The following is a 20,821-nucleotide window of genomic DNA, read 5'->3' as shown; positions in this document are numbered from 1 at the left end:
TCCCGGTTTTGTAAGAGTCCCTGAGAACTGTCCATAAGCCAAATGTAAAGTCAGAAAAGAACAACTTTCTTTCAAGGTCACAATGTGAAATCTTTAGCCTCAAGGCAGCCTTTGGGGACTGATTTGCAAAGAATAGGTTGTAGATGTTCAGCATAGGTGATTAGAGTTGATGGCAGCTAGCGAACAGTGACAAATGTTTGTCTGAATGCAGCTCAGGTGGAGTGAAGGAGGGAGATGATTCTAATCAGTGAGAAAAGTACAACAGAAGGAAGTGTGTGCTGAAAGAAGGAACTGTGCTTCCTGACCCTAGAAGATACATCCTAGTAACCACTTACTTTCTGAATTAAGAATGAACAGCTAAGTATCTTGGGGACACAAGAGACCACAGATGCTGGAATCAAAAGCAACAAACAATCTGGTGGGGGAACTCTGGGCTGAGCAGCATCTGTGTGGGGGTGGGAGGGTGGTGTTGTGGTTATGGAGCGGAATTGCTGTTGTTTTGGGTCAAAATTCTGCATCTAGACAGGCGAGCTATCCTGGTTGCTTTTGTGAAGTTTGAGACCACGAATGGGATGTCAGCCTATGTCCATAGATGCTGCCTGTCATGCTGATTTCCTCCAGTAGCTTGTAATTTGCCTTTCCCAATGATAGATCTTAGTCTAATTAGCCTTTAACTTCTTTGTTTCTGTCCAGTTCCTTTCCCTGAATGCGTGTGTTACATGTATGATTTTCCAAACTTGTGGTACCTTTTCAGTAAAACTTCGGAAAATTGCACTCGTTGCATTTTGTACCTTTCAAGATCCTCAGCTTCAAGCCATCTATTCTAGTCAAGTTTATTGGTCTTCATTCCCTGTCTATCTTCCCATCTGTTTCTGCACTAGAAGTTCTGCTAAGTGTAATGATTAGAACTATTCGCAGCCTCTTTCCTGATCTGTTTGATCTCTCATGATTTTTTATTTGGCACGGATCTGACATTCTTAAAGCGCTGTTGGATATCCACAGTGGGAACAAGAACAGAATGTTTCAGGAGTTGGAACTGCATTGTCTGGTCACTGAAAAAGTTTTACTCCATGCGCAGCAGTGCTAATGAAAATACTGGATAAAAATCACACCTAATTATTCCATTGGATTTCTTGCATTTTCCATACACTCCCAAACACATAAAATATGTTCCGTTCCCTTTCTCGACACTTTCTATGATGGAGAAGTTAAGATATTTAATGATGATGCAAGCAAAAAGATTACTGGTCAAGACAAGCCGCAAGCTGCAGCAAGAAATCAGATACCTTGACAAATTGGGAGATAGTAGTTAGTGTAGTTCAACGATTCAAGTTCAAGGACGGACTATGTTAAGTTTTTTTCTTTTAGTTACTTGATTATCAAATACCATTCTAAAACTCAAAAAAGTCATTAACGTATCAACTATTAATTATTGCTTCAGCATTATGGTAGATATGTTGCTGCACCAAGATTAAACAATAATCTGGACACAGATTTAAAATCTCAACAGAATATGGTTTTAAACAGTTAATTTAATATCAAATTAAATCGCTCTGTAGGATTAGTAGCCATGAAATTGTCAGCTGAAAAACAATTAGGTTTAACAATGTATTTCAGAGACAGAAATCTTCAATCATTACCTACCCTGATTCTCTACCTAGTGATACAGCCAAAGCAAAGTGGTTCATGCGTAACTGCCCTCTAAAAGAATTTTAAGGAGATTAAACTGATTAGCTTTATTTGTGAATTTAGCAGGTCATACTACAAAACATCCTGTCAATATCAGAGTCAATGATGGAGGCACTAGACTCAGTCTTGAGCACAAGACACAAAATCAATCCTTAATTTGCTTTATTAAAGGATGATCTCACCTGATCCCTTGACACCACCACTTTGGTAAAGAAAGCACAGCAGCGTCTCCAATTCCTGAGGAGACCAAGGTGAGCAAGAACCCTCCCCCCCCACCACCCCCAACCATTCTAACCAATTTTTACAGGAACACCATTGACATTAACCTCATAATTCATAGTTCATAGTCCAAGTGTAATTGTCATAAAGGGGTGGGGGGAGGAGAAGGGAGCTAGCTGGAAGGTGATAGGTGAAACAGGTAGATGGAAATCATATGTAGCACTTAGAAGGTAGCAAGTTCATAGACATCAGTAAAATACAGTCACACAAAATATATCGTTCAAGACCCTGAGTCTATGAATGTCACAGAAATCTGCAGTTGAACACAATATACCTTGTGTTCTGTCGAGTGAACACTAGGGAGTAGCACCAGCTCTAGTTTAGATGCTGCACCCAGCTGCCTCCAGAGTTGGTGAACACTGACGCCTCTCTCCCGGGTAGCTGTAAACAGGCGACACTGCAGATTCAGGCCTAGTCCTTGCTACATCAAGTCAATGCAGCACTAAGACCCTCCCCCCACTGTTCTCATCTGCCCCCGGTGTCTGCCAATAAATCAGTCAATTGGACTTGGCAGCATTCCACATTAAAAATGTCCAACAAGATCTTGCAATTAATAGAAAAGCAGCTAAGATGATCACTCGCTGTCAGACTGCATGTCTCGTTCCTGCACCAGTGCCTCCGACACCCTTCTGATGCAGACAGCAGCTCGATCCGCAACAAACCCAGCTCCTTCAGTTTCTCCACCAAGAGCAACTGCTTTAGACCTGCAGTACTTTAAATACTTAATGTCCAGATGGGTCTTGAGTTCGTAAAAAAATATGTTTAGAAGGAACAATAACATCTTTGGTTGACCTTGTAAAAGCCGCTGTGAGCAAACGCACCACTAACTTACCAAAAGGGGCCTGGTAAGAGAATTGCAAGACATCTGATCACATGTCCCTGCAAAGGATTGCAAGGACAGCTGAGAGAATAATTGGAGTCCTTCATCCACCCATCAGAGATATTTATCCAGAGCACTGCATACACATGATCTCTTCCATCCTTCCAACAATCTCTTTGAGCCCCTACTATTAGGCAGGAGGTACCAAAGCATTAAGACAAGAACTGTTGGGATGGGAAACAGCTTCTTCCCCCAGGCTGTAAGACTACTGAACTCCCTGTCACCATCCAGGACACATCACGTATGAAGTTCCAGTAGCTTTAGACTGTTTACGTTTTATTTTATGTCATCTATGCACCTTATTGCTTGTTCATTTATTTCTGGTAACATTACTTTATGTGTTGCATATATGAGTTATAAGTACTGGGGTGTGCATCTTGGTTCGGAGAAACTTTGTTTCATTTGGTGGTGTACATGTGTACGGTTGAATGACAATAAACTGAACTTGGAACTTGAGTTTTAGGAACATGTCAAATTGGGAGAGTATTATCCTACTGGCCAAGCTGGCTGAGTCTGAGGAAAGGATGTCCATTCGGCATGTGGAAGGTTTGGAACCGCAAGAGAAAACGGATATTTGCCCTCTGCAGCTGTGCTAGCCCCCTTGCTGGCATTGGATTAGCTGGTACCTACCCCATCTGGCACATGTTGGATACCCAAGCTTTTGCAGTGACCCGTTGCAAGCTGGTGGCGTTTAGCAGCATTGTAATGACACAATCACGTACTTTGTGAGAGTTTTCCGGTGAAGGAAGCTGTCAGATTATACATGATTATACAAAACTGTCAGATTATACCGATTATACAAAGATGGCTTTCTCACTATGAAACTCCTCCTGCGTCATCATTGGAAATGACAGTCAACCAACACTAACAACATGAGTTGTAGCTCCTTGAGACTGAGTCCCTAGGTTGTAGAATCATTTAGTTTTGGTGGGTGAAATTATCCATGCAGATTTTCTCGGAATTGTATATTTCTTGATTCTTCTGGCAACACCAGTGAGTTCTACTTCCGTTATGGATTCCATAATAACTATCCAGAATGGTTAGTTTAATTTAACATGGATAACCTTTGAGGATGAACAAGCAGTCAGATTTGATTAAAGTACCTGTTTTTACCACAATCTATTTACTGCTCTGTCAAAACTAACGCAATTGAAAACTGGATTTACATCAATTTCTTAGACATCGTTATATAAAAGAGTAATTGATTGTTCCTGTTGATTAATAAATTATTACGGTAAAATGTTGGCAGTAAGCATTTAAAGAAATTCTGTGTTCTATCCATTATCATCCATTAATTTACAGCTTATATAGAACTATAGACCTTGGACAACATCATTTAAAAATAATTTTTTAGCCTTCTGTCACTGAGGCAAGACTTAAACAAGAAAAAAGATATACTTAGTGGTAATGTTTTCATGTTATACAGAGCAGTCACAGTTTAATTTGAGCCACGACAAGCAAACAGTTCACATATACCACAAATATTTTTAGATTCTCATTATTTCCCTCTAAAATCCTAACTTGTACTTCTAAGCTTAACCTCAACCTTTCATTACAACAGTTTAATAATGCTATAACTGCTTCTGGATAGCATGAAGTATTTGTCTGCAAGCAATTTGCACTCCACATCCAAGACAGAGAACTATTCCTGAACCATGACATGTTTATTTCTCTATTACTTGCAAAACATCCCATCATGGGATGTCATCAATAAGTGAATAGTTAGATAATAATAACTTCTGAGAGACCAGAAGCGTGGAAATAAGCCTGGAAATGTAAATTGGCAACAGAATTAAGGAGTTCTTTCCCAGTGGAAACAAGAGCAGCTAATATTAGCTTTGACGAATGGGCTGTACATATTGACGTCAACTGCAAGTAGACAGCTGTTTTTGATTTCCCTTTTGCAACATTCCTGAGTTTGAGTAGAATATGAAATTGAAGAGTAGTCTTTAGGATGTCCAGCAGTTAGAGAGAGAGCTCACAACATCTTTTTATAGATGCATTGTTTTATCCAGACGTATATTTAGATGTTTGTATGAAATCAATCTTGTTGTGCATACTCCAAATTTGGTAAAAATAAGGCCTGGAAGATTGAATCAAAAAAATCTGGATAGCAAGACAATGCCAACCATAATAAGAGCCTATTAAACTGATTTATGAGGTATAACTAAAATAAACTCAATGAAGTTATATAAAAGGGGAAGACAAGGCATGGATCTGAATTACTGTACCGGCATCTATGCTATCTTTTTCTGTGATTATTTTTATAACATAATTGATTGTTGTTCCTATTTTTGTGATGGTGAGCATTGTTAAAAGAAATGAAGCCACGATGGCCTTTGCAACAACTGGAATGAAGCTCTCTCCAAGTTATTTCTAGCACATTGTCAAAGGTACGAGAAAAGCAAATTTCCCTTGCGGTTTATCATGATTATGATGCCTCCGCTGGCATGAAGGAAAATGGCAAGAGATAATAAATTTAAGAAGACAAGCTCCATAGCATACTAAATGGCACGGCTTACTTCATTACTGCAGGTTACGTTGAGTGTCACTCAGGAAGGACATGTCAAAAGCAATGAGACCTCAGTGGTTGTGATGTTATTGTAGCTCATCATTATTTATTTGCTCATTTTCGTGTATTGGGTGGCATATTTTTTGCTGTTTCCGTAGCATTTTACTGATTTTTTACAAGGCTGAGTTGCTAGCTTGATGCTCAATTCAGCCCAGTAAGGACTGAAAGCGTGCAAGGAGCCGGCTGGATTTGATCTCGGGACTATTTGCCTCGAAGTCCTGTGCTGATGCTTCTACTCCACCGGCCAGCTTGCTCCTGATTATGCTGCACTGTCATCGGTGCACACTCTGCCTACATGTGTACTGTACATGCACTAGTCTGTGCATTCAGGCTTTAGAACTACCCCAAGGGACAACTGAAGAAAAAGTTCACAATAATATGCAAATTCAAGTTAAAAGTATAGGAGCATCAGGCCCTGGGTTTAGTTGTCAAATCAGAAAAGTTGCTTAACAAATGGGGAAAGTTTAATTTTCAGTACCTTGTCAAAAAACAGTATGAAGGCAGTAACATTTTCAATTTTTTTCCAACAAGTGTAAATTATATGTACTGCAGCTGCAAATGCCATTAACTGAAACAGTAGAAAAAATAAACGAACGGTATATAATTTGACAGAAAGAATGTAGCTGAAAGGTACAAGGAAGTGTTAGAATTACTAAGTCTTATTTCAGGTTAGGCAAAGGCTGTAATCTCAGGATTATTACTCGTTCTACATCCCAGTCAGTGCAAAATTAGCAGGATATATCAGTTGAATATATAGCTAGAGCAGTGATTCCCAATACCACCCCCCCCCCAGGGCACAGTTACATGTCCTAAGAGGGCATTAGGAGAAATAGAAGTTGTTGAGAGAGGGGGATCGGTAAATGGCACCCTAACATGAGGCATGAGACCTGACCAACAGCTAGTAAAGCAGGTGCTTCCGAAAAAAAGGATGAGGCACTGGAACACAGGAAGAACCATAGATCTCCAGGTTGTGAGTACTCGTCATCACACTGTATCTGAAACTCAACCTTATTGACATTATTGGGGATGCATGAATTAGTAACCAGGTGCCCAACAGTTCCCCTTGACTCGCGGCACGGAACGAGTTCATGCAATTTAACAGTTGGTAAGTCAAGTACACCCTCTCAACTTTCTCTACAGATCTACGGAAAACAGATGACACAATGATACAGCGCTGGCCAGAACCAGACGGTGAAATAGAGCCAATCAGTGAGCCTGCCAACCCCGAGGATTCCCTATGAGGTGTTCAAAGTGACCTCGGCTTCATTTATGTGGTCATGAACCATCTTTGAGGATTATGAGACCTTACATGATTGGTCAATCACGCTAACTAGTATAGTATAAACTTTATACTATAAGGGGAGCTTGCAGAACACCAGCTCTATCCCGAGTAACATTCAGATTCCAATCTGAATCCTTGTCAATGTAATTTTCACTGCTGCGATCCTCTTCATCTTTGCTTCTTCGTTTCTTTGTGTGCCTCTACCATCATTCTATCCGTGTTCAACTCACTGCTATCATCAACATCTGATAGGCATTCCCATTTTGTGTTAATTTTTAATTTTAATTTAGTCCCGTTAATGATGGATAAGTACGTACAGTGTGATCTCTATGAGTATGAAAGCAGTCAAGTCTTGAATTCTAATCCTGCTAAGAAACAGAAACCACAGAAAGTGTGTCAATACAATGTTACATACCTGGAGTATGGTTTTATTCTGCCCTATATGTCTTATTCGTAATATTGTACTGTATAATGAAGCCATGAAACCATCAAGTTTGCAGGAACCCTTCTGTAAAAGACACCCTGAAAAGGCTACTTATCGTATTACTCAGTTCCAGAAGATGAAAGAAGCATTTGAAAACTGTTGCACACGCGAGTCATTTGCCAAAAAAACTAAAAATGACCTTGATAGTGGTCTCACTGCTTCTTATAACATTTCTAAAATGATAGCAAATTGTGGAAAATCTCATACAATTGGTGAAAGATTGATAATACTTGCTGTATCAGAAGTGCTCACCACTGTTCTCAAAATGGATACCAGTTTTTAAAATCAATTCCTCTGAGTAATAATTCTGTTGCTCATTGTATTCGTGAAATGAATGAAGGCAATGAACTATGCACAGAACTACAAAAAGCAGAATTTGGGATACAACTGGATGAGTCAACTGTGTGAGACAATGAGAGAGACATTGCTAATGGTATATGTATGGTTTATCAAAAATGGAAAAGTTTATAAACCAATTCTCTTATGTAAAAAAAGTTAAAAACAAACATCAATGGAGAATCAGTCTACAAGGAGATCAAAATGTATATTGACGATAGTAACAGGATTTCTTGTGCAACAGATGGAGCATCATGTATGACAGGTCACCATTCTTGTTTAATGGCATTTATGAAAAAAGAAATTCCAAGTCTGTTTGCAATCTTAGCCACGAATCTTAGCCAGTGACTTTTTTCAAGCATGACTCTTGTAATATCTGCTATCAACAAAATTAAAGCTCATCCATTAAATAGCAGAATATTTCATCAGTTATGCCAAGATAATGATGAAGAATTTGTATGCTTGCTTCTTCACACTGAAGTGTGGTGGCTGTCAAGAGGTTGTTGCTTAAAATGTTTCTTTGATATTTTTGACACTGTTTGAATTTTTGCTCAAAGTCGACAAGAATTTAGGAAACAAGATTGAATTTTTACGTGGAGATGTGGCATACCTAGCCAATCAGTATGACAAAATGGACATTCTGAATATGAAACTGCAAGGTGAGAATTTCAAGTTAATACAGGTAAAAAGTGCTGTGTCCACTTTTATCGGAAAATTGGAAATATATAAGCAAAACATTGGGAGAAGAATGTTCCCACAGTTTCCCTGCATGGAAAGTATAGAACTCTCTTTCACAGACAGTAATTTGCAAGAGTACTGCTTCCACCTGCAGTCACTGAAGAAGGATTTTTGGAATTGATTCAAAGATTTGGATGATCTGGAAATTCCGGACTGGGTAATTGAACTATTTCTTTGCAAGGTGGAAGAACAGGAAGAGAAGTTCCAAGAAGAAGTTATTAAAATTATTAAAAGGAAGGAAGGCAAAAGAAAGGAAATTTTAGGCAAGTTAGCCTAACCTCTGTGGTTGCGAAAGTGTTGGAGTCTATTATTAGTGATGAGGTTTCAAGGTACTTGGAGATAAGTGATAAAATAAGTCAAAGTCAGCATGGTTTCTTTCAAGGGAAATCTTGACTAACAAATCTGTTAGAGTTCTTCAAGGAAGTAACAAGAAAGGTGGACAAAGGAGAGGCAGTGGATGTCATTTACTTGGATTTTCAGAAGACATTTGATAAGGTTCCACACATGAGTCTGCTTAACAAGATAAAATCCTATATTGTTACAGGAAAGATACTGGCATGAATAGTGGAATGGCTGACAGGCAGGAAGCAGTGAGTGGGAATAAAAGGGGCCTTTTCTGGTTGGCTGCTGGTGACTAGTGCTGTCCTTCAGGGGTCAGTATTGGGACTGCTGCTTTTCACATTGTTTGTCAATGATTTTGATAATGGAATTGATAGCTTTGTGGTAAAGTTTGCTGATGATACAAAGATAGGTGGAGGGGCAGGTAGTGCTGAGGAAGCAATGTGATTGCAGGACAGACAATAGGCAAAAAAGTGGCAGGTGGAATACAGTATTAGGAAATGTATGAAAATGCATTTTGGTAAAAGGAACAATAGTGTGGACTATTATCTAAATGAGGAGAAGGTTCAAACATCAGAGGTGCAGAGGGATTTAGCAGTCCTCGAGCAAGACTCCCACATGGTTAATTTACAGGTTGAATCTGTGTTAAAGAATGCATGTGCAATGTTGGCATTTATTTCAAGGGGAATAGAATATAAAAGCAAGGAGATAATGCTGAGCCTTTAGAAGATACTAGTCAGGCTGCACTTGGAGTATTGTTATCAGTTTTGGGCCCCATATCTCAGAAAGGACGTGTTGTCATTGAAGAGAGTCCAGAGGAGGTTCATGAAGATGATTTGGCAATGAAGGGGTTAACATATGAGCAGCAGGCCTGTACTCACTGAAATTCAGAAGAATGCATGTGAATCTCATTGGAACCTACCGAATGTTGAAAGGACTAGATAGGGTGGATGTGGAAAGGATGTTTCCTATGCTGGGGACATCCAGAACTAGGGGCACAGCCTCAAAATGGAAGGATGACCCTTTAGAACAGAAGTAAGGAGGAATTATGTTAGCCAGAGAGTAGTAAATCTGTGGAATGCTCTGCCACAGACCGCAGTGGAGGCCAAGTACGTGCGTATATTTAATAATTGTTTCCTGATCGGTCAAGGCATCAAAGGATATAGCAAGAAGGTGTATGGAGTTGCATGGGATCCGGGATCAGCCATTATGCAATGGTGGAGCAGACTTGATGGCCTAAGTCTGCTCCTATATCTGGTGGTCTTATGTTCTAAAATTCAGAATGATGAAGAAGTAAAAATGCTTTTCAAAAATGGCAGCTTTTGTGCTACACTGTCATACAAAGTTTTCTGGTCTTTGGAGAAGAGCCAAACATCTCTTCATTGCATTTCTATCCTCCTGCCTTGTTGAAAGAGGCTTCAGTGCCGTGAGCCACATAGTCACAAAAACCAGAAACTGCTTGGACGTTGTTATGCATGGGGACTTAGGACTTTTGCTGTCACAACTTGAACTGGTTATTTCAACTCTTGCTAAAAACCATCAAGCTCAGGGATCACATTGATATCAAAGTTGCTGTATGGTGCACAGGGACTGTGTATGCTAGGTTCAAAGACAAATAAAAATTTAAAGCAGAATCAATTTTTCTGTGTTAGCATATGATAGACATGTTTTTACACTATGGGGGTGCCAGAAAGTATTTTGTGCCTACGAGGGGTATTGGTTACTATGAAGGTGCTTTAGGCTAAAAAAGGTTGGGAAACACTGGGCAGGAGGAACAATGTAAAGAAAAGAGATTCAAATTCCTGTGGCATTGATAGCAGTTCTGGGAGAGATTCAACCTGTCACGCTGGATGGCCAGCACCTGGATATAAGTGGGTTCAACATCCCAGGGGGAAAGTTTGCTAATGTTTTTGGGGATGGTTTAAACTAGACCAGCAGGAGGATAGGAATCTACACAGGGAGACAGAGGAAGGAGACAGAAGGGCTAAAGGAAACAACAGGATGAAGAAAAGTAACATTGAAAGGCAGTGAAATCAGGGGCAGAAGTCAAACAGGGTCACAGAGGAAAATGTTGTAAAGGGGAATAAAGTTTTTACAATGACGAGCTTAAAGTTTTGGTGCTATAATGGTTAAAACATTCACAATAAGATGGATGAATTAATTGCATAAATAGATGTAAATTAGTATGATATAACTGGGATTACAGAGACATTGCTGCAGGGGGAACCAAGGATGGGAAATAAAATCTAGATTATACTATATTTAGCAAGGATAGACACAAAAGAAAATGATGTGGGTAGTGATGCTTGTTAAAAAAGATACGAATCATATTCAGGAGGAATAATAATTAGGCTAACTGAGCAATGAACGAAACTGTGGAGAAGGAATTCCTAGATTGTGTACATGACAGCTCTCTGGACAAACTAAAGAGGAAGCCATCCTACAGATGATGAAAAAAATAGTGAAGACAAGGATAGGCCCTTTGTAGTCAGAATCTGGGGTATTTATAATGAAGAACAAAGAAACAGCAAGCCAATAGAAAAAATGTTTTGCATCTGCCTTCACAAAATGAGTAGAAATGATTTCCCAGAGTCTAGTGAGAGGGCGGAACTGAAGGAAACATTATTGGCTCCGTAGTATCCAAGATATCTTCAAGGAGCAGTGCCTCAGAAAGGCAGTGTCCAGCATTGAGGACCCCCATCACCCAGAACATGCCCTCTTCTCACTGTTACCATCAGGGAGGGGGTAAAGAAGCCTAAAAGCACAGATTCAGTGATTCAGGAACAGCTTCTTCCCCTCTGCCATCCAATTCCTAAATGGACATTAAACTCATGAGAACGATCTCACTTTTTTATTATTTCAGTTTTGCACTGTTTTTAATTTTACTATTTAATATATATATATCTACGGCAATTCATTAACTTTTTTTTATATTATCATGTATTGCTTTGTACTGCTGACGCAAAGTCAGCAAATTTTATGACATATGCCGATGATATTAAACCCGGTTCTGGTGTGGAAAAGCTCTTTGGGAAATTGATAGGACTGAAAGGTAATAAATCTCCGTAGTCTGATAGTGGATATCCCAGAGAACTCAAAGGAAGAGTCCAAAAAGCAGTAGATGCATCGGTAGTTATTTGCCAACATAGACCGAAGATCAGTTCCTGCTTGTTGCATGGCAACTAACATAACCCTCACTGTCTGGGAAAGAGAAAAGAAGGAATTACAAACTCATACCCTGATATTGGTAGCAGGGGAAATAGTGGAGCCTATTGGCAGTTATGTAAAAGCAGAGCACTTGGAGAACAGTGACAGGATTAGTGATTTATGAAGCATGGGTTTATGAAAGAGAGGTAATGATTCACTTAATGTAATTAGCTGAGTGGATTGAGGAGAATCAGCTGATGTAGTGTATTTGGGTTGTTGGGAGGCTTTCAAACAGGTCGCACGTATGAGATAGACATGCAAAAGCAAACCTCACGAGACTGGGGGCATAATGTACCAGCACGTATGCATGGCTAAGAGACAGGAAGCAAAGAGCAGAAGTAAACAGATCTTTTTCCAAGCGACAGGCTACTAGTGTGTTCAATGCATGGTTTGCAATTATTCACAGTACTGGTATTGGTATTGGCATTGGTTTATTATCGACTCATGTACCAAGTCACAGTATCTTGTCTTGCATACTGTTTATCAGATCAAATCATTACACCGTGCATTGAGTGAGAATACAGTAAAGCAATAACAATGCATAGTAAATTGTAAAAGCTACTGAAAAGACGCAGTGCAGGTGAATGATAAAGTACAAAATCATAACGAGGTAGATTGCAAGGCCAAGAGTCCATCTTATCAGACAGGAGTTGAAGAATCTGATAACAGTGGGATAGAAGCTGTCTTTGAGCACAGAGGCACAGGCTTTTAGGCCTCTGCCTGTTGGGAGAGGGGAAGAGAGAATCTCCAGGGTGGGTGAGCTCTTTGATTATGTTAGCTGCTTTACTGATGCAGTGTGAAGTGGCTCCAGTCAGATAGCAGAGTAGTTCCCATAAGATGGAGATGCGTTCGATCGTGGCGGCTTCCATGGGGTCAACAAAAGGTGCTATTGTCCTTTTTAATTTTTTTAAGATTGCAATATCATGCTGGATCTTAAGAGTTTACGGTACTGCAGGTCTACCCATTAGTGAGTTTCGTGTTGGCGGAGAAAGTGAAGGAGCTTTGTATCATGCTTGCTGCCTGCGTCAAAGGAGGCTTACAGTCTAATAGTGAGTGACCATCTTGGTCACTTTTCTTGTGATCACAAGACCCTTCTCGCTATTGCTAATGTGGAACGCCGCGGGTTCAATTCACTGATTTATTGGCCTTGACCAGGGGCAGATAGTGGGGGAGCTAAGTGGCCTTGGTCATAGCTGCACCCCAACAAGGGCAGCGTTGGGCTGCATCCAGGCTGGAGTCAGTGCTGCCCTCTAGTGCTCGCTCAGCAGAAGACAAGCCACATTGCGGTTGACTGCAGATTTCTGCGACATTCATGGACACAGGGCCTGGGCTATATATGTATTTTTTGCGTGGCTGTATCTTACTGATACCTTTATGTGCCTGCTATCTTGTATGCCTTATGAATGCTTTGTGCTGTGTGACAGTTGGCACTGTGGTTTGCACCTTGGGCCCAGAGTAACAATGTCTCATTTGGCTGAATTTATGGGTATTCATGTATGGTTGAATGACAATTAAACTTCAATTGAATTGCATTGAAGCATAGACAAAGACCATGGACAGGAGACTGGGTATTGAGTTCCATTCCTTATGAATTAAATTGCTCAAAGCTTCAGAAAACAATTGCTGTTGAACTGCCTCAGGGGGACAATATATGACACACTGCAACCTTCAGTTAGTTATGACGCTGATTGTGGACTGCTACAAGACTTCCTAGAATCCTTAGTGTTGCGATTGCTAGGCATTTGAAGGTCCTCTCAGTGACCCTTGACAATTCATTGCAAGAAGCTTCAGGCAATAAATCACTGGTTATTAAAGGACGATTGAATACCATGGTGTGGGAATGTTCGAGTGTGATCAGCTTATTTGAGAAACACTGGTGTACCTGGACCTGCTGATGAGCAAAGTGGCACAGTTTTTCTGAAGTTTCAGTAAGAGATATTCTGTGACATTTTTGTGATGACGTTCAGCCTCCCCTCACGCCAGGACCACTCACTGTGGAGAGTAAGGTGTGATTTGGCTTCCTGGTCTCAGGTTTATTCCAGGCAGCTATCATTGAACCCTACCATATGTCTTAATTTGTTAATCACCACAAAATTGGAGAAGTTACCCAGATACAGTCTCTGTAAAGGAACAAATCTGTGTACATCAGAATCAGGTTTAATATCATTGGCATTTGTCATAAGATTCATTGGTTTGTGGCAGCAGTACATTGCAATACATAATAATAAAAACTATAAATGACATTAAATAGTAGTGCAGAAAGAGAGGGGTAAAGTGCTGAGGTAGTGTTTATGCAGTCATTGTCCATTCAGAAATCTGATGGCGGAGGGGAGGAAGCTGTTCCTGAACTGTTGAATGTGTGTCTTCAGCATCCTGTATCATCTCCTTGATGGTAGCAATGAGAGAAGGGGGCCTGACCTGGGTAATGGGGGTTCTTAATGAAGGTGTCCTGGATTCTGGGGAGGTTAGTGCCATGATGGAGCTGGCTAGTTTTACAACCTTCTGCAGCTTTTTCTGGTCCTGTGCAGTGGCCCTTCCATACCAGGCAGTGATGCTACCAGTTAGGATGCTGTCCATGATACATCTGTAGAAACTTGCGAGGGTTTTTCATGACATGCCAATTCTCCTCAAACTGATAATGAAATATAGCTACTGACACGCTTTCTTTGTAATTGCGTCAATATGTTGGGCCCAGGATAGATATTCAGAGACGTTGACACCCAGGAACTTGAAACTGCTCACCCTTTCCACTGCTGATCCCTCGATGAAAACTGGCGTGTTCCCTTGACTTCCCCTTCCTGAAATTCACAATCAATTCCTTAGACTTACTGAAGTGCAAGGTTGTTGCTGTAACACCACTGAGCCAGCTGATCTAAATCACTCCTGTACACCTCATCACCAGCTAGAACATGATAGTTGTGCCATCAGCAAATTTATGGACAACATTTGAGCTGTGCCTATCCATACAATCATGGGTGTAGAGAGTAGAGCAGCGGGCTAAGCACGCATCCTTGAGGTGCGCCAGTGTTGATTGTCAGTGAGGAGGAGATGTTATTTCTGAGCTGCGTAGACTGTAGTTTTCCAGTGAGGAAGTCGAGTATCCAGTTGCTTAGTGAGGTACAGAGGTCCAGGTTTTGGAGCTTGTTGATTAGAACTCTGCATATGATTGTGTTGAATGTTGAGATATTATCAATAAACAGCAGCTTGATGTAGGAATTGCTATTGTCCAGGTAATCCATGGCTGATTGCAGAGACTGAGGGATTGCATCCACTATAGACTTGTGTGGCAATAAGCAAGTGGCAATGGATCAAGGTCTCTGCTTAGGCAGGAGTTGGTTCTAGCCAGGACCAACCTCCCAAAGCACTTCATTACAGTAGATGTGAGTGCAACTGGGTGATAGTCATTGAGGAAGCTCACCCTGCTCTTCTTGGGCATTGGTATGATTGTCGCCCTTTTGAAGCAGGTAGGAACCTTCTCCTTCAGCAGCAGATGTCCTTGAACACTTGTACCCGTTGGTTAGCACAAGTTTTCAGAGCCTCACTTGGTACATCATCAGGGCCTGACTCATGTGAGGGTTTACTTACTTGAAAGATGTTCTGATGTCACCTCCAAGGCAGAGATTACAGGCTCGCTAGATGCTGCTGGGATTCATACAGGTGTAGTTTTATTCTCCCTTTTAAAGCCTGCATAAAAGGCATTGAGTTCATGTGGGAGCGAAGTATCACAGCCCCCCATGTTGTTAGGTTTTGCTTTGTACAAGTATGGCCTGCAAACCCTGCCAGAGCTGATGTGCATCTGATTCCATATCTAACCTCAATCAGAATTGTTTTTTTTGCCCTTAAAATAGCCTTCAGTAGGTTGTACCTGGAATTCTTATATAGTCCTGGGTCACCAGTCTTGAAAGCCATAGGTAGCAGACTATGAATCTCCTGGTTCATCCATGGATTTTGGTTTGGGTATGTCTGCTATGTTCTTGAAAGCACACACTCTTCCACCGGTCTTGTTGAAGACGGTGACAACTGTGATGTATTCATTCAGACTTGAAGATGACTCTCTGAATATTGTCTAGTCCACAGACTCAAAACAGTCCTGTAAACACTCCTCTGCCTCCTTTAACTGTGCCTTCCTGGTCCTCACCACTGATACTGTGGTCTAATCTCTGTCTATATGTTGGAGTAGAAGTACAGCCAGATGATCAGACTTATCGAAGTATGGTTGTGGGATGGCACGGTGAGCGTCCTTGATTGTAGTATAATAGTGATCAAGTGTGTTGGCTCTCCTGGTACCAAAGGTGATATGCTGGTGACAGTTGTTCAGAGACTTCAAGCTGGTCTGATCAGAGTCTCCCACAATGATAGGAAAGACATTAAGATCAGCAGTTTTGTGCCTGCTGATTACTTTGCTCAGCTCCTTCAGTGCCTGTCTGACTTTGGCCTGAGGTGGAATGAATGTACACTTCTACCAGGATGATGGCAGAAGTATTCCTTAGGAGATAAAATGGATGATATTTGATCGCTAGATGTTCAGGTCAGGTGAGCGGGGCTGAGGCAGAATTAGCATGATTATACACCACGATGAGTTAATCATAAAGCATACTCTACCTCCCCTGCGTTTATACCTCCATATACCACCATACTTTACCTCTTCTATCCTGTGTTTGTGGAGAATCCCGAAGCCATCAAGCTACAGCACTGTTGTCAAAATGGTGGGGCATGAAGGTGTGTTTAAATGAGCCTAATGCAAAAGACCTCTATTGCTCCACACTAAGTAGAGAGTAGTGCTCGTGAGCGTTCAATCTCTGGAAAACAAAAGTGGAGCAAAGTACACAGCGGTCCCTAATGTCCCTCTGGTACAGCAATTTTGCTCTGAGGTCTTAAGTTTTCTTTTCCGGAGATTGAACATTTGCTAGCAGTACTTTCATCCTAGTATGGATAAATTGATGCACTTTTCCAGTAAGTCTCATTAAAAAAAACCCCTAGATCTCTTCATGAATAAAATATTCTGATCAACAAGAAGCAATATATGCAGGTCAATTGCACTACAGGACTTTGGAGTGAAAGCATTGTCCAGAAGCCTTAGACTTTGGGAGTCACATTGCTGTCCACCAGTTCCCTGGTGTTTGGTCGCTATCTGAACTCCCACTGAGTGTTGATACAACAACAGATCAAGTATAACACTAGGGATTTCCACTGACCTCCTGAACCTGAGATTGCTGCCTTCCTCAGTCCATGGCTGTCAGTAGTTCATGGTCAACTGGTGTGGAGATGTTATGGTACAGTGCTGCCTGCAGCATAACCCTGATCGGCTGGTACTCAAGGAGAAACAAATCCTGGGGAAACACAAGCAGAAGATTAGCAGGAGTAGAAGGAGTATGAAGGGTCGGCAGCGAAAGTTCCCATGCAGATCAGATTAACTTACTTATCACATGTATATCGGACCACCTAGTGAAATGTTTTGTTTGCGTTAACAACCAGCACTTCCCAAGGTTGTGCTGGAGACAATCCACGAGTGTCACCACACACTCTGATGTCAGCATAGCATACCCACAATGTTCAGCAGAGCAACAGAAGCAACAACAACCCTTTTCCTCCCTTTCCCCACCTCCCAAACTCACATGCAGCGACGGTCCTCCAACCCCAGCACAGGCCATCTCCAGACCCCCAGTCTCCAGCGGACTTGCAGACTTCCTTGTCCCACAGACTGAAAGCAATGCCCCGATGGACAAAAAGGAATTCATTGGCACAGCGATAATTCTCATGAACACCCTTCTTAATCACTGCAAAGCACAAGATGCTGGAAGAACTCAGAGGGTCAGTTCACATTCTCGGAGGGAAATGGACACTCGACATTTAAGGTCGAGGCCCGTCATCTGGACTGAAAGATAGGAGGTCGTCTAAATAAAAAGGTGAAGGGACGGAGTGGAGCAAGAGCTAGCAAACGATGGGGTGATAGGCAGGAGGTGGAAGAAAGAGTGGAAATAGCGACAGAAGTTGGGAGGTGACAAGTCGAGGCAACAAAGGATGTTGGAGTCTGATAGGAGAAAGAGCTGGAGCATGTAATCGTGAGGAGGGTGGGTGGGCAGATGGGAATAGTGGGGTGTGGGGAACCAATATGGCGTGAGTGTGTGGGCAACTGGCAGATGGAGAGAGTGTAGAATACTTCACCTTGTGTGTACAGTAGTTACTGATTCCAGCACCTGCAATCTTTTGTGTCTTCTTATGCCCACCCTGTGAAACAGGCATCATTCTCCACTCTCTGTCCTTTGCTACTGACACCAAGAGTCAACCCAGAGAGACCACTTGTCGCACAATATTCCCTCGTGTGATGCTTTGCAGATCTGAACTGAATTTGACACTGAATGAATTCTCCTACTACTTCAATGTCTCATTAGCATATCCCCATACTTATTGGTGAATTCTACTTTACTTAAAACACTCTGACTTCCTCACAAACATTCTTTTCACAGAAGCTTTGATGCTGATCAACCTTGTGATATATTCACCATTGCAGCCAATGCAGCTGAGAGCAATGCATATAATATTATATTGATCATGGACATTTAAAAAAAGAGAAGGGATGCAAAGAGGAGCTAACTTTTCAATGCAATGAATTCCATACTTACCTATCAATGAGAAATCCCTCATGGAACCCACTTGCGATAACATGCATTATCAGCTGTGAGATACTTCTGACGTACGTGGCAGGAAAGAACTGAAGAGGCCTTGGTAGTGAAAGGAACACAACAATTAGATGAGAACATTGTATTGTCACTCTATCTTGCTCAAGCAATCACGCCTGTCTGATGTTATATTACCTGATGATGCAGGTTGTAATCCTGCCCATATATAAAGGCACAGAATCAATGTTTCATTTGAGCAGGTAATCTCACTTATGTCTTTCAGGGAACTATTCATTGAAGTTGCTATTATATGTAAAACTGAAGAACACGCCGAGCAGGGAGAGGAATCCCAAGATGGGAATTGACGTTAGAAGACTTCTTCATTCATTCATTAACTGAATTACTGTCAGCCCTGATGTTAATTGTTGTTAATCTCTCATATTCTGGTCAGTAGTGAGACAACCTTTTTAATCAGAAACCATCTGATGTGAGCAGCATTCAGATTGATTCATTCACTCAGAGGGTCATGAGAGTGTGGAATGAGCTGCCATTGCCAAGTGGTGCCTGTGAGCACTCGATTTACATGTTTAAGAGAAGTTTGGTACCATGGATGGCAGGGGTACAGCAGGCTATGGTCCTGGTGCAGGCCGATGGGAGTATGCAGGTTAAATGGTTCGGCACAGGTTAGATGGGCTGAAGGGCCTGTTTCTGTGACTCTATGATTTTATCTATGTGACCTGCAGCCACTGCATGGAGTGCAATGGCCCAAGGTAAGCAGTAATTCCAGACCACCGACTTCACTGAGCAATGTCATGTGATCTAAATGAGAAGGCATTTTTATATCAGTTACTGTATGTATTGAAAATCATATGTTGCAAGGTTAAGTTAAAAGATACAAGAGATGAAAACATGGCACCGTAATCATGATTTAAAGATCTAAGCGCGTTTCCTTTCCACTAGCATGCTTTGGTGGTTTGCACGACATTTTGGTAACCCTTGTAGCTTGGGTGACTTGGTTGCATAGTGGTTAGCACAGTGCTTTCAGGCTGTAAGCTCGGGGTTTGATTCCTGCTACTATCTGCATGGAGTCTGTACCTTCTCCTCGTACTCTGCTTTCCTATCCCCCCGCATTCCAAAGGCACAGTTAGAGTTAGTGAATATGTGGGCATGCTATTTTGGTACTGGAACTGTGGTGACACTTCTGGGCTGCTCCACAAATTTATTCACTGATTAGATTTGACACAATTAACACATTTCACTGTATATTTTGATGTACATATGACAAATAAAGCCAATCTTTACCTTTATCTTCAGTTCCTCTGTGGATGCAGCCTAGCTATGGAAGACCACTTCATCTTCTTTTGAATGTGTATAAATATTCTTGACGCATGAGGATCTCTCTAACAAGTGGGCCAACTTTAGCCAGGTGGCCCTAGCCCACGGAAGGGAGATGCTGAGATGGGTGGCTGTGTGGCAGAGTAAAAGACAGTACTGAGAGGCAAATTAGTGACCCCCCCCCAAAGGAGTCATCAATAACAAAGGATCCAAATACACTGGGTGACCCTCAGATGGTTCTGACCCCATATCTCCTGTGGTGTGGCAGGGACCTGACCTCCATGCTCCTTGGCATCTCCTGTATTTGACTAGGAAGGACAGACAGGGCACTAACTATCCACTAGGGATGTAAAATATATCCTCTCAATACCCACAACAGGTTCCTTCCACCTCAGAGTGATACAAGGGATTGGAGTGTCTGGAATCTGGAGCAACAACAAGTCCAAATGAAGGCTTCAATCAAAAATGTCAACTGTCCACTTCTCTCCACTGATGCTGCCTAATCTGATTAATTCCTCTAACCTCATGTTTGTTGCTCCCTGTTTCTCACTGCTAGAGACAACCTGAGTCATGGTCTCCCCAACTCATTTTGCAATGACCCTGGGGTGTCTCTTGGCAGTTATCTTCCTGAAGTATCCCTTTTATGCAAACTTGAGAACTCCCTCCCTCTCCCATACAGTGACTCTTTCACCCACCTGCTGCTGTTGACCGGTTACCACTGGAATTGGGCCTTTAAGGGCTGAACCATTCCTGAGGTTTGCACAGCAAAAAGCCGCGGCTCCATTGATATTGCACAAGTGTCAGTGGAAGATGATGCAAATGGCTCTCTCAGTGTTTCATTCTGGGCAGAACCTCTTGTACATTTGCTTTTCACTACTTCTGAGATTTTTTGAGGAGAACCTGAACTGGTGCTACGGCTGAACTCAGTCACAATTTAGTGCAATACAATGAGTTGTGATCCATTTTCCAGCACAGGCATGCCGACATGCCTACATTTCTGGGTTAAATGTTATAAATGTTCTGATCTGCAGTAATGCAGAAAATTAATGCATTTGGTGAG

The 20,821-nt window shown here is 41.6% G+C and overlaps 1 long non-coding RNA gene across 1 annotated transcript in view; it reads left to right on the top strand.

The window, feature by feature from the left end:
• Positions 1-19,244, top strand: part of LOC134347670 (uncharacterized) — a 56,178-nt gene extending 36,934 nt beyond the window's left edge. The window contains exon 3 of the long non-coding RNA XR_010018226.1: positions 18,710-19,244. This is a non-coding gene — a long non-coding RNA (uncharacterized LOC134347670). The remainder of the gene's footprint in view (positions 1-18,709) is intronic.
• Positions 19,245-20,821: the final 1,577 nt, after the last annotated feature.

The sequence above is a fragment of the Mobula hypostoma genome, chromosome 6 (assembly GCF_963921235.1).
Source record: "Mobula hypostoma chromosome 6, sMobHyp1.1, whole genome shotgun sequence".
Classification (NCBI taxonomy): domain Eukaryota; kingdom Metazoa; phylum Chordata; class Chondrichthyes; order Myliobatiformes; family Myliobatidae; genus Mobula; species Mobula hypostoma.
Note: the sequence above shows the minus strand (reverse complement) of the source record. Positions and strands in the feature narration are given on the sequence as shown.